We start from the raw sequence: 16,512 nt of genomic DNA, 5'->3' as shown, positions 1-16,512 counted from the left end.
CTCAAATCTCTTAGCGTTTCCTGCTAGACATATCTGCACGAGGTTATAAATAGTGAGGCGATGTCGCCCACTGTATAATATAGTCTCTCTGCCTTTACAACTCATCATGAACTTCTATGTAATTTATTTTTTATTGAAGAATTCCAATTAATGGCTTCCTGGTGATTTTAAAGCCTCAAATTATCAGTCTCTGAAAACAAAGCAGAGAACATAATTATCATAAACCGAGAATTTTTCATTTTGAAGCTTATCTGTTTGTGCTAAGTATCTTGTCTGTAAGTAATTAGTGCCTTATTTTTTTCAGTAAAAATAATGACCATTCTACACTACACATCCAAATTTTGTTAACTGCTAGATGTACTGGGTGTATTATATTTGAATGGACCACCTTGGACTAGTTTTAAAGTATTTCATCAAATGATAATAGCAACAACAAAATACATCTGTTTGTCAGAATAAATTATGTGGCATGTATTTTAAAAACCTATTATATCCTTTTGCTTTCTTTCTAAGAATAAAAGCCTCAGAAAAATATGTACTTGCCATTTATTACCAGCGCTGCATAACAAGAAAAGACTCATTTTATCTTCCATTTATAATTCCTAACTGCTAATCAAATTGATCAGCCGGTAGCTGGGTTCTAGAGGGTCTTTTATAGGGCTATTTCAAAAATGCTTTACTAGAGATAAAACAAAATTCAGAGAAATTAAAACAATTTAAATGACAATGTCAGCCAAGCATTCCTTTAGATTCCTCGACCTTTCTCTGATTGGAGGGGGTGAGGGCGGGGCAGCTCTCCTCTGATGGATACCTCAGGAAGAATTTCATTCTGAGCACACACCACTGGTCTCTCTCAGACCAAAAGTTGTTGCAGGATGCTTCTCCCCCTCAGCTGAAGCTGACTCTGAATAATGCGAGGACCACTTCATTCCTCTTTGAAAATAGATAGCACATTTGACAAATCAGACAAACACTGATTTAAAAAATTTTAAACTACAGAAATATATCATATAAAGCATTTGCTTTACAGGCATAAAGTGTCCACTTTCTAATTTTTAATACTTTCTCACGTTGTTTCTTTAAAAGTGTGTGTGTGTGTATTGAAATGTTTTTTAAAAGAGAAATTTTATATAATTGGATCTTATATCTTATTTTATTTATTGATTTCTTCCCATTATACAAATTATCATTTTGCAATATTTTGAGCAGCTACATATTTTATAAAAGAGCTGTGTGTACCCTTATTTTAACTGTTTCCTTTTTCTGCATGTTTAGGAAAGAAGTCTATTGTTAAATCACAGTTGAAAACTTTAAACTTCTTTGTTTATGTTACGAAAGCACTGGGTAGGGTTGGGATCACTAGTGGTTAAGAGCGCGTCCTGCTGCTCCAAAGGACTGGAGCTAGATTCCCTGCACCCACAAGGGGCTCACCTCTGCTTGTAACTCCAGTTTCACGAGGTTCAATGCCTTCTTGCAGCTTCTTGGGGCATCCCAATACACACGGCATATATGCCCACAAAGATGCACGCTCATATACAATAAGAAAAAGAAATAGGAATCTTAAAATCTCCCAGAGGGATGGGAAGACTAGCAGAGCACATCTCTATAACCTGGCTGGACAAGCATTTTTGCCTATACTCATGACCACAGTGAGTAACATCACACCATTGCACAAGTCTGTGTCATCTACTGGACATCATTATATTTATTCAAGTATTTTGGGCAGATTTGGAGTTCAAAATGCTTAATAAACATGGACTAAATATATATGCCTATTTATTTGTGTTTACTTTCCTACATTTTGAAATGGAATTTGAAGCATTTCTTATCTCTGCTTATCAATTTATAATACTACCTGTGTCTTACCTTGAATAATTGGAAAATATTTGTTTTGTTGTTTGTCATTCAATTTTGTTAATATCACTGGCTTAGTTTTTCGTTTTTATTTTTTTGTGCATGAGAGTTTTGTCTGCATGTATGTCTGTATATTACATGCATGTCAGGTACCTGTGGAGAACAGAATAGGATTCAGATCTCCTGGAATTGGAGTTGCACATGATTGTGAGCTTTAGTGTAGGTGCTGGGAATGGAACTCAGACTCTCAGAAAAAGTACTTCTAACACTGAACCATCTCTCCAGCCCCAAGTGTTTCAATTTTATGTAGGTTATTTTCATATCTTTTGCATATATAATCATTTTTATACTTAAAGAATATTAAATACATAAATACCTACTTCTATGTATTTTACTGCCTTTGTTTATCAACCTATTCCTTGAAATTAGTAATAATTAATCACAGCATAAAGGGAGAAGTAGTATTATAAATTACTATTTCCAAATCATAAAGCCATTTTACTAAGACTGTTAATTGATGAGCCACTCTCTTTCTGGAGAACTAGGTGGGTATGTCTGCTGTGCTCCCAACTCCATGCATGGGAGCTGGCTATCTAATCAGCTTGGCGTGCCCATATCTACACACTTTTGAATGTTTTAGATTGACAGAACACATCAGTATCCAAAGAGAAATCCCATCTCCTTTACAAATCCCCTGTAAGTTTTTGACTTAAGTTTCTTTCCAAAGTGAACCTTATGTTTATTTTGACATATTAAACATGATAATCTCTTATTTACAATGGTACCAAATAGAGATCTTTGGGAGATACTGGTGCCTTCACAGTAACCAGCCTTCCCATACATGGACACACTATACTTTTACATTATTTGATGCCTTCAGTAAAGTTTTATTGTTTAATTTGATCATTTCTCCATTTATCCATCTCTCTTTAGAGTTACCAGTGTCTAGTAAATTCCTAGCCTATATACTGATACAAAATTCGTTGTAGACTGAAATAATTGATTTGTGGGTTCAAATGTTCCATCTACTATTCCTAGCTTTGTGATCTTGAAGAAGTCATTAGCATCACATAGATTCAGCTGTAAGTAAATGTGGCAGCAAGATGGTTCAGCAGTTAAAAGTGCTTGCCAGCTCTGAGTTCTAGCCCCAGAAGCAACATGGTAGAAGGAAAGAAACAACTCCAAGAAGTTGCCTTCTGAAGTCCACATGTGTTATAGCAAGCATCTACATGCATACACATACACATATACTCAACCACACACACACACACACACACACACACACACACACACAAATAAATGTTTTTTAAATCTAGTGTAGTAATTATATTATGGAGATCATAGAAAACAGTTGAGACTGATTCATAAACTCAGTGCGGCAAACTACATACATTATGCCTAATAACAAGAATGAATACTGTCTCTATGTGGGAAATGTGGGAAACAAAGACTCCATGAAACACCCTGGCAAACACAGAAGTGCAATACAAGTAAGGCCCCAGCACAACTAATTCAAACAGAACAATCTTAAAACAACTGCTGGTTGTGATGGAGAAGTGTTTGTTTAGGGACCAGGATCTGTTCTGGAAGCCATCCCTGCACATCTGGAGGACTGCAATACTGCAAAAGGGTTTGATGTGACCAGAGCCCAGCATGGCCCCCAAGCCATAAGGAGGTTTTTCCCTATAAACATTAACAGTAACAACCCTGGAGGAAAAGAAGAAATTCAGCAAAGTATTTCTAGCACAAGAGAATATATTAAACTCATCCTGAGCTCAAATATAGACCTCATCTACTCCACAAATAACATGAGAAATTAAAGAAATTATCCAAATAATTCATATTCTTTTCCAAAAGCAGCCCAGCACTTGGCCTGCAGTGATTTGCATATACTTAGATATTTGAGCCCTGGCATCCACGCTGGATAATAGTTTCCATTCTCTACTTCACTGTTCACACAGACCCAGGCACAGTGCCTTAAAAAAAAACCAAGGACTAACTTTAGCCACTGGCCCTGCTTTCAATACAGGGTTATTTTAATAGAAACATTGTGTCTCTCTTCCAAGTCCTCTACCGTTTTTAGGCAGCTTGCCAGCCAAAGGCAAGAAGAGAATTCTAGCACATTGTCCCCAAATTCCAGGCGGATCACAAAAATAAACTGTCCCAGGATGTATTCCTTTCAAGAAAAATTGCTTATTCAAGCCTTGCTTTTCTTGTTTGCCTTCCCTCTTCCCTTCCTAAACACTTTTCCTCCCAACATCACACTGTAAGGTTGCCATCTGTCTCAACACACACATACACAAAAGGGAAAGACACTCAGGATGAACACAGGGAAGAAAAGCAAGCTGGATGACAGTGAGTTTTTAAAGGGTATGACTTCTCCATTCCAGTGGCTCAGCCAACTATGTCCCAGTATTGTGCGTGTGTGTGTGTGTGTGTGTGTGTGTGTGTGTGTGTGCGTGTGTGTGCGTGTGTGTGTGTGTGTGTGAGTGTATGTGTATGTGTGTATTCTTGTGCGTTATTCCCAGAGGAGTACTTGTTAGTCACTATCCTCTGATATCGGATGGTCCACAATTAAATTGTATGCTAAGGAAAATCAAGCCCAGTTACACAAAACTTTCCTGAAGGCCACAGGTTAATTGAGAAAGTCCATGTGTGTGCTTCAGTCAGATCCACCTGAGCCAGAATTGCCAGGGATACATGCTAAATGCATCTCTTTAGAAAAAAACTTAAATCATCCAGAACTACCTATTGCCTGAGTAACTGTGCAGTTTCACCCTGGCCAGCACAAAGGGCAGGATTTGCGCCGCCTCCCTCCAGCTGCCTATGCTTCTGTGCCTTCAGTCACTGTGGCCCTCCTTGAAGTCCTCATTCACATGGAAGTTCTTCCCTCCTTGTGACAGAGACCATGTTGGTCTGTACTGCAAATACAAGACCCAAAGCACCAATACCAATTGCTTATTGCATCTCAGTCTTCACATTATGAACTTGCTTAGTTGTATGTTTCATTAGCTACTTCCGCATCCTTCTAACACAGCAGCTGCTGGCCCCGGGACCCTCAAAAAGTGAGTGTGTTGAGTGATATTCTCTCCCTTTGTACTAAAAAAGAGTGGCTACCAAGTCAGCCTGACAACTTGAAAGAGCCCTTGCCATTATATTTAATATCACGAAAAAGAGTCTGAATAGTCCCATGCTCTTGCCATTTGGCCAAGCCCAAACACAATTACCCAACCCCTATGTAATATTTGCATCTTGCTTTGTGTTGGGAAGATAGGAAAATATCCCACTCACTTGGAAACAAAATGTATCTGTGCTGAGTTCATCTGATTCCATTATGTGCTGGTAAGGAACATTCTTGTTGGGCACCTAGTAGCATATAGTCAATTACTCTGTTTTATAGAAAATTCTAACATCTGTCTATGACCCAGAATGTTCCTCTGTCTTTCAATGTATACAAGCACACACACACCACACAACTCTCACAAATGCATTCACACACATGCACACTCAAAGACACTAACACACACACTCACACACTCACACTCACACCTTCAGAGTAATCTACTAAAAACACTTTGTCATTGTTTCTGAGAACTTGAAGGCCAAAGTCAAGCCTCATGATTTAACTTGAATAAGTTCAGATGGAATTAGGACAGAGGAGGATTTCCTTTAGCCTCCATAACTGGCAGTAGGCAGCCTATCGTCCTCATTGCCAACTAGTATTTTAAAGGAGAGGCTGACGGGTAGAGAGTATGGAGTGCTTTGGAGTGCTGGCTGCTGGTGGAAGAGGCAGCTGGTGGAAAAGGAGAGGTAGAATGTATGGTCACATTCAGAAAGCAGGCAGGAGAGGGTTGCTGGTTATATGGGCCAAGAGAAGGGGTAGCAAAAGAGTAGAGTGAAATGTACCACTGTGGCAGAACACACCATAGTTAAACTGTTAGGAATTTGCTTCTCAGTGCTGTTTGAAAATCTTTGTTCATCTTAAGTACTTACAATTCATTCTACCCAGAATATGTAAGAGCTTTTCAACTGAGAAGCAAAATGTATAACCTGGGAAATTAAACCTTGTCCTCTGCTCAGTGTTGGAGTTTAAGTGACACCGATGAACAAGCACAAGATGTGGGTGATGACGGAGCAAGCCAAGACCTGATTCCCCAAGCCTGTACTCCTTGTTACGTTGTCTTGCTTCTTGTGTGAAAGATTCCCGTGTCTAAAAGGATAGCATGGCAGCCACTTCGCATAAGTGCCTCTATCTGTCTGCTGGTACTCTAAGATCTTTCTTGAAGAAAAATGAAGGCATACATTTGGGAGGAGACACCTATGAAAGGGACCAGTCAGCCATATTTGCTCAATAAATAAACCACAAGTCCAGGAAATAGATAAGGTCTCAAATTTCCCCAAACTATAAATGTGATATCCCTTGTCACACATGACCCAGTTATGAATAGTTAACAATAACATAGTTACACCATCCCATTAAACCTTTGTATATGCTTCAACTCCAACAACTCACACGGTAGAAGTGAGCAGAGTCTATAAAGGCAACTTAAAAGGTCAGCAGCATTATGCAACATTTAAAATATTATCCAAGGAGAAATGTTTCCCTACCATTCCTAGTGGGAAAACTACTAATAGTTAAAATGTAGGAATTTAAAAAAAATGTACAGAAGTGAGCCATCATGGATGTTCAGGGTAGTGTCAGAAAAGACTTCTAAAAGAATTGCTCCCTCCAGTCTTCTTCCCTACTGAAGCCATATGTTATCCCTGACAGATTATCCTCTTGTGTCCATTACGGCCTCCTAAAGACTACCTCTCCAGGTGGAGAGGAGACTGAACCATGGAGTAGGAGTCTCCGATTTCTGATAGTTGTTCTTTGCAGTTTAGTAATGTCAGGGGCTGGGAGGGAGAATGCAGGCCATAAGCAGATCCAGAATTTTCTAGGAAAGCCAGTCTAAACAAGGCTCTAAGAAAAGTCACTCAAAATGTCAGCCCGGCTAACAAAAAAGGCTCAGGGAGCAGCAAAGACATGACACACGCTTTTCCATCTATTCACTCTGACCAGGGTCTACTGCTATAATCTTTGTTAAGGTCAGTGGTGAAAGGCAACTGCATGGATGTTTGCAGAGGTCTCTCAACGGTCTCTGCAATGAGCTTGAAAACCCAGGTACTAGTTCAGAGGAAACAGACAGAAAATCAGTAACAGCAGACCTGGATCCAAAGTTCTCCCAGCCCTTCTGAAATCAGTTACAGGCTGGGGTTATTTGTGTCAGGGGTGGGGGTGAATCATGTGAGTGTGTGTGTGTGTGTGTGTGTGTGTGTGTATGTGTGTACATGCACTCACATCGCTGCATCTTGGACTCTAGCCCAAACATTTTAATAGGTACAACACAGGGAAAGAAAAGGGAGAATTAAAAAGAAAAAACTATTTAGCTAAGCAATTTAAAAATTCTTTGTAAAAAAAATAATAAAAAGGACTTTAACAAAATTGCAGCTGGAGCAGGTCTGTGAGGGTAACTTAGTAAAATACTCTGAGGATGGCTACAAACCTCTAATGGAAAGTTGTGTAAGTGGCTGAGGCCAAAGTAGGCATTAATTACAATGAAGAATCAGTTTAGAGTAGGCCACAACTAAATTGGAAGCCGGTCCTCGAGGTAAAACAAAGAAAGTGAACAGCAGCCTCCGATTTGATTACATGGCAATACAAGAAAAATGTGCTGTATTCTGTCTATTATTAAAGCTGCTTTGGGGCCCTGGGCTGGCTGCCTCGGGGATTTTAATAAAAAATTAGTAATAGGTCTGCTGCCCTGGCTCACTGTGGCTTTTTGGAGTATTTGTGGGTTCAGGACTGGTCCTGCAGTGCAAATGAAGTCATTTCAGACAAGCAGCCACTGAGAGTGTTACATGGTGGCAAAGTTCAAATACGGCGCGTTTGCTAGGAGGGCGCAGGCCCTCCATGGAGGCTGATTCAAAACTTCAAAGAAAGAATAAAATTTTATCCCAAGGAGGAGGAAGAAAGAATAAAATGAAAAAAAGAAAGAAAACACATACACACAAGCAACAACTAATTGTTACTGTTTAACTTTGAATACTGGTCCTGTTATATAACAATACAATGTACCAAAGAGTGAGCTGGAGACAGAGAAAGCTGGAAGTCTGGGAATTTTTCCTTACAAATGTTAACTCTATGGCTCTTTTTATATTGATATAATGATGCATTAATAATATTATCTTTATTGCTAATATCACCACTGGGTCCGAGTTATGACTGCATGTATCTGAGCCATGAACATTAGCAAAAGTTCACCTGGTGGTGAAATCAAAACTATAAATCTACATTCTCTCAAACATTATAATGCAAATTATTTTCAACGGAAGTTGTATAAGGAGGCTACTTCCCGCTTTCTCCTAGGTATGTCACAGGCACGGTGTAGTCTGGTATTTGCTACTAGACACAGTCCCTGCTTTGTCATTACTGATGACACATGATGCAGCTCAATTCTGCTAAGTGACTTAACGCAGACAACCTGCGGATGCTTGGGCCAAGGGCGTGTTTCATCTTGGATGCAGAAATGACTCAACAATACAGCTCCTTGTCCTTTCTAGCTTCTAGATTACATAAAGTAGAATTTGTATTTACAAAGCAAATCACTGATACTGGGTTCACTGACAGCTCTAACACACACACACACACACACACACACTCGCCACATGAATAGGGAAACAACATAAGAAAAGAACAGTGATACAAACTGAGTTGGGAGCTGGTCTACACAGGTCAGACAGAAGTCTTATCAAAGCCACACCTACCTAGAAATCAACTCTGAGCTCCCCAGTGAAAACAGACATTGATGCAGAAGAAGCTAGTTGTGGGAAATCACTTCCTTCCCTCCCTCTTCTCTTCCTTCTTTCCTTTCCTCCTTCCCTCCCTCCTCCTTTTGATTTCTGACTGGCCCTGACTTAGGACCAGGGAAAAATATCTTCTGTGCATTTTCAGGGAGCCAGATATTATTCATGCTGCTGTGACATAAGTGAAAAACACGTCTCCCTTTGGTTTGTCTGAGATTCCTAGTGGGCAAAGACCTCATAAACTCTGCTTTCTCAGTTTTTCAAAAGATAGATGCAAATAAAAAACAAAAAAGGAAAGAAAAGAAAGTTTGGACAGAGAGAATAAAAGTATCAACAATGCAGAAAACAGGCAACTCTGCTTTTATCTGAAGCACTCGAGGCCGATGCTGCTGACATTTGCTCAAAATTATCAACTGTAAGACACTAGCAGGCAGCTCAAGATCTTTCGGCACCCTGGCTGGGGTGATCTTATCACGATCCTTTCTCATTACATTTTAAAAGTATCTGCTGGCAAGGACTAATGTTCTTTACTCCAGCAATGACACCAGTTTCAAAATCAACTACAATATCATCTTGTACTGAAAATGCATTACATCATCTTAAATATATTCGAAGTAGGATATGATTTTTCAGAAGTCTTACGATGACCTTGATAAGGATATTTCAGAGGCATCTCTTGTCCAATCAATAGCAAGTTCCTGAGTTATGATATATATACATATGTATATATATATATGTATATATAGGAACCTAAGAATAAAAACCTCAAAATGGAAGAAAAACACATATTGAAATTTGAAGTAACGATAGACTACTTCTGTTTATACATGTATTTTTGTAGAGTGTTTTTAAAACTTACCCTTGCAAAGTTGGAATTTTCCATATTTCCGTATCAACGGATAACCTCAAGAAATTGAAGCTTCCCTCAATGAAAAAGTTTCTTCAAGAGCTCACTACTTCTTTCCAGATCTATGCCATGTGTGCAGAGCCTCCAAGCAGGGGCCCAATTAAGCCCACAGGCCCCCAGTAGCTAAATAATATGCAACACATCCTCATATTATCCAAAATATTTATGTAGAAGAACAGAGGTATTGAAACTTGAATTCGTTGAGTTAATTGTTGACTCAAGATGAGTATAAGGAAGAATATATTTCCTCTCCCAATCAAAAAAAAACATAAGTGCTTCTTAATTTAACTTTTTTTTGGCTAGGAATTCTAATTGCTATGCCTCAAAATTAAAGTTTTTAAGATATCACACAGGGAGGGATGGACATACATATTCTATAAGTCCTAGAACCTCCTGTCAGCCTCAGCCAAACAAGATGGAGGTCAGGGCAGTCTTAGGGCTCACAACTTACAGCTGTGTCCTAATTACTCAGGATAGTTCCAGTACAGGGTAGGAAACAACAGTTTGTTGACTAACGGATGGTCATGGCAGTGCTGACTGTTAACACTGCCTAAAGATAAAATGATGTTCATTCCTAGTGTGTGGGGATCTCAGAGCATAAATAACGGCGAGGGAACTTTTCATGTCAAGTTTCCTCCTCAAGGCATCAATCTTTTAAGTGAGTTCACAAGGAGCGCGCGCGCGTGCATGTGTGTGTGTGTGTGTGTGTGTGTGTAGCCTTTAGATTTGTCTTTAGGGACAAAATACAGTATCTCTCTGCAGAATGTATCTAAGAGGTGATACAGACAGTAACCCAATAGCAAAGAAAGTGAGATGATATGTCTTAGTTTCTATATCTTTGATAAAACACCATGACTAAAAGTAACATGTTGTGAATGAAAGGGTTAATTTCACTTCACATGTCCTGATAATAGTCCACCATGAAAGTAAGTCAGGGTGGGAACTCAACATGAAGAGCCAACACAGGAGCCACAGAGAGATGCTACTTACTGGGCTGCCCCTCATGGCTTGCTCGGTCTACTTACCTATAGTACCCAGGACCACCAGACATGAGGTGGTACTATCCACAGTAATTTTGGCATGCCCACATAAATCATTAATCAAGAAAACGACCCACAGGCCCGTCTTGTATTGGCATTTTCTTAGTTGAGGTTTCCTCTTCCAAATGACTCTAGCTTGTGCCAAGTTAACAAATAATTAGCCATCACAATTGGGCCCTTGACACAGAAATACCACTATTCAACTACAACCTTTCCTTTCTCATTTGTCCCCAAGATAGTAGGCTAATTAATATCAACATATAAAACATTTCAACTTTTGAAAACTGTCTTTAAAATTTTGACCACTTTAAAAGTTAAGGAGACAGATTGAAATCTCTTGAATAGAATTACTATTTTGTCTTCTAAACCATTAAGAAAATAGATAGCATAGGCCAAAGATGTCAGTAAAGCTTGGAAAGATGACACCCGCACTACTTTATAAAATAGATACAAAGACAACAGCTGGAACCAAGCAACTAAGCTTTCCTGGATGTTTTGCACAGCTCATATTACTAAATGTTCATCAAAGTTGATGAAATGAGAAAGGTTTCAAAACAAAGAAACAAAAGTACGCAAAAACAAAGTCAGTTGTCTGGGGTCCCTCACAGAAATAGGAGAAAGATTTCCTACTAAAAGCAAGAACATTGATTGTCAGTAGCCTTAAGCAAATGATAAAATATCAGAAAGAAAAACGAAAAGATTACCTTGCAATAAAAAGGTTCTTTTGGGACTTTAAAGCTCATCTGAGGTTAGAAATAATTTTTAATCAATTCATGACATAACAAGACTGTTTTCAATAGTAGCAAAAGAGAGACTGTGTTTGTGCTAAGCAGTACCTGGAAGGCAGCGAAGTCAACAACAAACTGACAGTCTGACTTGGCTGAAATACTTGACGGATTTTTCCAGATCAATCAAGAACAATTATTATAAAACACAAGTTAAGGAGGAATGCAAAGGTAGGTATGTGTGTAAAAGACACACATATGTGTGTGTGTTTAGTTTATAAATATGGGTATACAGAACACGAACACATTCAAGTTAACTTCTAGAAAAGAAGCATGCATTAAGTAATGTCATTTGTAATAGAAAAAACATTATATTTACCCTGAACTAAATTTTGGGATTTTTCTTTCAAATTCTGTGAGTCATCAGTTTTCATAAAGGAATTTATCCATGAACACTAACTGATGGTGTTGATGAAAAAAAAACAGACCTGCACATGCCCTCTAAGCATAGCTGCTCTATTGGTGGGCTGATCTACACTCTTTCAGAGCTCCTTCTATTCTGTTCTGTCCTTTAGGGGGTCTTTGGCTGTGGCACCCACTCCAATGACTGCCTGAACACTTCTCTTTTGAAAAGGGAGCTCGGGGAAAGGGGAAAGAAAGGGTACAGCAGCAGAATACAGCCTCTTCTTATGGAAATAATTACTACGCGGCAGATTCCATTTGATTTTAAGAACCAGCCTGCAGAATGGGAAAGGAAATTCCCCTTTGTGCAGAAGAGAAGCTGTGCAAATAGAGTCTGGGAATATTGTTGAACCCAGCCCAAGATGACCAGGCCCAAAAAGGGAATCCTGGATAGTCCTACTCTCAGATCAGTAAAAAACAGAGTGTTTTTCCTTCATGAGTAATGACTACTGCTTACAGCAGATACTTTCCATTGACTAGTTGCCTGTAGTTCTTTGTCTATGGTTGTGACCCCCATAAGACTCCTCTTTTCCACATAAGCATGTCTATAGGTGTTGTCCTGGTTCAGATCTCATTTAGGCAGCTGACAAGACTTCTTGAGTGTGGCTTCTCTGCAATTCCGTAGCAAACTTCCTCGTCCTCTCACTTTTAAATCTCTGCCCACCCTTCTGCTCTGTTGCTGGAGTCTAAATGCAGAAGCTTGGCTGTGGATGGGGCAGTTGGGACTGGGTACCACATGGTCTCTTGTTCTACATTTGGAGCAGTTGTGGTTTTCGGTAATGAACTCCATCTATTGAGAGGAGATATTTGTTTGATGATGGGTGAGAACTATGAAGATTGAGAGTAGAAAAAATATTCCTTTCTGGGGGAAAGCTTCCAAATTGGCTATCAAATACCAAGTGGTCAGCCCTGAAGTCATATACATATAAGTAACATTATGTAGATTAAGCAAGTTATATGTACACACACACACACACACACACTACAATAATTACAGAAAAAAGCCATGAATTTAAGAGAGAGAAAGGTATATGGGAAGGGTTGGAGGGGAAAGAAGGAAGATGGAAAATTATGGAATTACATTTTAATTTCAAAAATAAAAAAGTTACAAAATGCTTTGTTCCAACTAAGTTTTCTCAGCCAATAGTTACTATCACATAAAAGATTTTAAGTAAATTGTTTTAAATAGTCATGCATTTGGGAACTGAAAATATTAACAAGGATATAATCTAAAATCCAAATTTTAGGACATTTTAGGACCAGCATTAAGTGTATGCCACATATAATTTGCTAGTCAACAGAAAAGAGGCATTGGTAGGTCTTCAAATTTGTTCTCATGTGGTTCTCTGGAGTGAAGTCTCATAAAGTATATACAAAAGGGGGGAAAACTAAAAGTACAGGCTCCAGGAAAGACACTTTTGTACTATCAAAACACAATGTTTGTTCAGGGATTATCTTGCAAAAGGGAAGCACCTTGTACCGTCATTCATCTGAACTCTTATTTTATTTATATATAATTAATGAATTTGTGGTGATTTGAATGAAAATGGGCCCTATCAAGGACTCTAACCCTCTGAAACCATAGCTAAATAAAATGCTTTCTTTTATAAATTCATTATGTTTTATTACAGCAATAGAAAATTAGCTAAGCCAGAGTTAAATCAAGACCTGTAGTTCTTGTTGCCCCATCTCCCATTTGTTTCTCCAATGGGAGAAACATGGCTCTGTAAGATTTTTCACCCTTCTTGAAAATGCACCATTGCTCTGTTTTGTCAATGTTTTCGTAGACCAAAAAGCTAATTCAGGCTAGTTGTGAGCTAATACAACTCTCCCTGCAACACTGGAGGCTGATCCATGAGTTTGCCATTCTGTAAGTTGTTGCTAGAACCCAGTGACTAGCAGATGACATCAGGAGAAATGCCAAGACTCTGACCACACTCACTGAGGTGAAGGCAAGAGTTCCAACCATGCAAGGCCTCTTCCATGCACACAGTGTTTTGCATCCAGAGGTAATGTCCAATTTTGTGTGGGTCTAGAACAGAAGGGATGTCTGAGAAAACACTCAGTTCCCATCCTGCTTTTCCTCAATTATGTAGAAAGCTCAGAGGACTTAATGAACTTGAAAGGTACATTGCTGCTTTTATAACCTGGACAAGCTCTGTCTCAATCTTGAGATCACTGATGGCAGTTATTTAACTTAAGCCCAAAACAGCATCCTTTTCTGATGATGTTTCTTCCTTCTCTGCTATTATCTTTGGTCTACAAGCTTCTTGTATGTAACAAACTAAGCTGCGGTTCCTATTTGGATGCTGCCTCTAAAACTATCTCCATCTTTGGTTAAAACATTGATGTAGTGAAATAAAGGCAGATAGCTAAGAAAAGGACTGGATCAAGCACTGAGGCCAGTCAAGAGTTGGCAACTAGTGGCTAGGGAAATGGTTCTGTGAGTCAAAGACCTGGGTGTGCTATCATGCAAACCTGAATGTGGGTCCCCAGCTCCCACATAAAAGTCAGGCAAGGTTATATGAACCTATGATCCAAACTCTGGGGGGAAGGAGGACAGGAGAATCTATGGGGCTTGCAGGCCATCTGGCTAGTTGAGGAAACAGGCAGTTTCAGGCTAATTGAGAGACTATCACAAGGACAGAGATCAATAAATAGAAGACATCTGATACATCCCTCTAGCTTGCATGCCTATGTACAGGTAACCACCACACACACACACACACACACACACACACACACACACACACACACACACTCACTTGCATCCAACACACACACAAAACCAAACAAACAAACAAACAAGGACCTGACGACTCAAGTGTTTCTTGACATTGACAGATGCACTCAACTAAAATGTTTTGGGGGTAGAGTAGGTGTTATTTTGAAGGCCACTTTTTGGGGGCAATGTAGGCATGAATAGGCATTATTTTGAAGGCCACTGGCAGAAATGGGCAACAGATATGTTCTTGATATGGTGTGTTGTTGCTGTTGATTTTAAATCTGCATCTCTGGCTGCAGCATTCCATCCTTCAGCATTGGGAAGAGCAGATGAACTCAAAGCAGCTACTCGGATTGTGAGGATTCCACCTTCACACACGGCATCAACTAAAGAGACAGGAGTAGACACATTTGCAAAATAAGCACAGTGCTCCCATACATGCAAAAGAGAAACAAGAAACAAAACCCACTTATTGTACTAGGCTGTTTTCTACCCTAAACTCATAGGGCAAGGGTGAGCCAGGAGGACAAGTGTCTGCAGTCATTATAAACAGAAGAATGCCATGCACGGTGCCCTTTGCTCTATTTAGGGATCTGTTTCTCCTAGATTGCTTCATGATGGCTTTGTTCTGCCTTGTGAACTTGTGAACACCTACTGCTTTTGTTTTCTTTTTTTGTTTGTTTTTTGTTTTTGTTTTTGTTTTACGAGACAGGGTTTCTCTGTAGTGGTGGCTGTCGGTCCAGCCTGGCCTCGAACTCACAGAGATCCGCCTGCCTCTGCCTCCCATCTATTTTTCTTTTTTAAAAATTATTTATTTGCTTTTATTTTATGTGTATGATTGTTTGCCTGCATGTATGGAAGTGGATCACATTGGTGCCTGACATCCTCAGAAATCACAAGAAGGGGTCAGACTCTGGAATTGAAGTTAAAGATGCTTGTGAGTGGCCATGTAGGAGCTAGGAACTAAATCTGTGTCTCCTGAAAGAGCAACCAGTGCTTTTAATGCCACTGCTATCTCTCCAGCCCCTTCCATTAAAACAAATCATTATTATCAATTTCTATTTTCTTAAACTTTGAAATTCATTTTTTATATTCATGCCATAAGTATATATTGAGAAATTGTAATATTCCAGACACTATTGTAGGTGACTGGAAATGAGTCAGTTTAAGGAAAGCAATAGGTAAGAAATTTCATTAACCTTAGAGCTTATAAGCAAAGGTATTCAAATAACAATTGATAAAATATTTCTTGCATATTATGTTCAATAAATTTTATTGAAAATTTTACCAACACAACACTGCAAGGGAGATGCAGTGTACAGTGCAGGCTAGTCCTCAGTGTTAATTAAGTCAGACAGCTAAAAGAAAAGGCATCATTGAGAAACTATGTTTTGGAGTGTGATTTGGTGAGGAGGGAGGTTAAAAAAACCAATATGAAAATAGTCTCTTTGGATAGGCAAAATCAGGGAGCTTTGTGGGAGAAGTAGATGTTCACATTCTGAAAAAGTAGAAAATACAATCTGAGACCCTCAAGTACTTGACACAAATTTACTAGGTGACCATGTGTAGCTGAGGAGAAATAAACTGCATGTTGGATTAGAAGTAGATCGAAGGGTTCAAAGAACTATGTAGAGGCTGTCCGAGCAATGCAGAGAAGAAAGGATGGGCAAGGCCAAGGTATCAAGGGGATGACTGAGTTGTCCTCAGACTCCAAATGCACTCTGAAGACAGAGCCAGCTGACTCCTAACAGATCTGAAGTGACAGCAGTTAGAGACGGAACAAGAATGATGACAGACTTTTGACCTCACCATGAAAAAGCTGCAGTTACCATTAGAATATAGTAGGAGAATAAGAAATAAAGTAAAACTAATAAGGGAGAAATGTATGGAGCTTCAGATGTCTGTTAGACATACATATAGATGGGTCTAGTAAGCTATAGGATATAGGCATCT

This window comes from Mesocricetus auratus, unplaced genomic scaffold, assembly GCF_017639785.1.
Source record: "Mesocricetus auratus isolate SY011 unplaced genomic scaffold, BCM_Maur_2.0 Super-Scaffold_100029, whole genome shotgun sequence".
NCBI classification, from domain to species: Eukaryota; Metazoa; Chordata; class Mammalia; order Rodentia; family Cricetidae; genus Mesocricetus; species Mesocricetus auratus.
Note: the sequence above shows the minus strand (reverse complement) of the source record.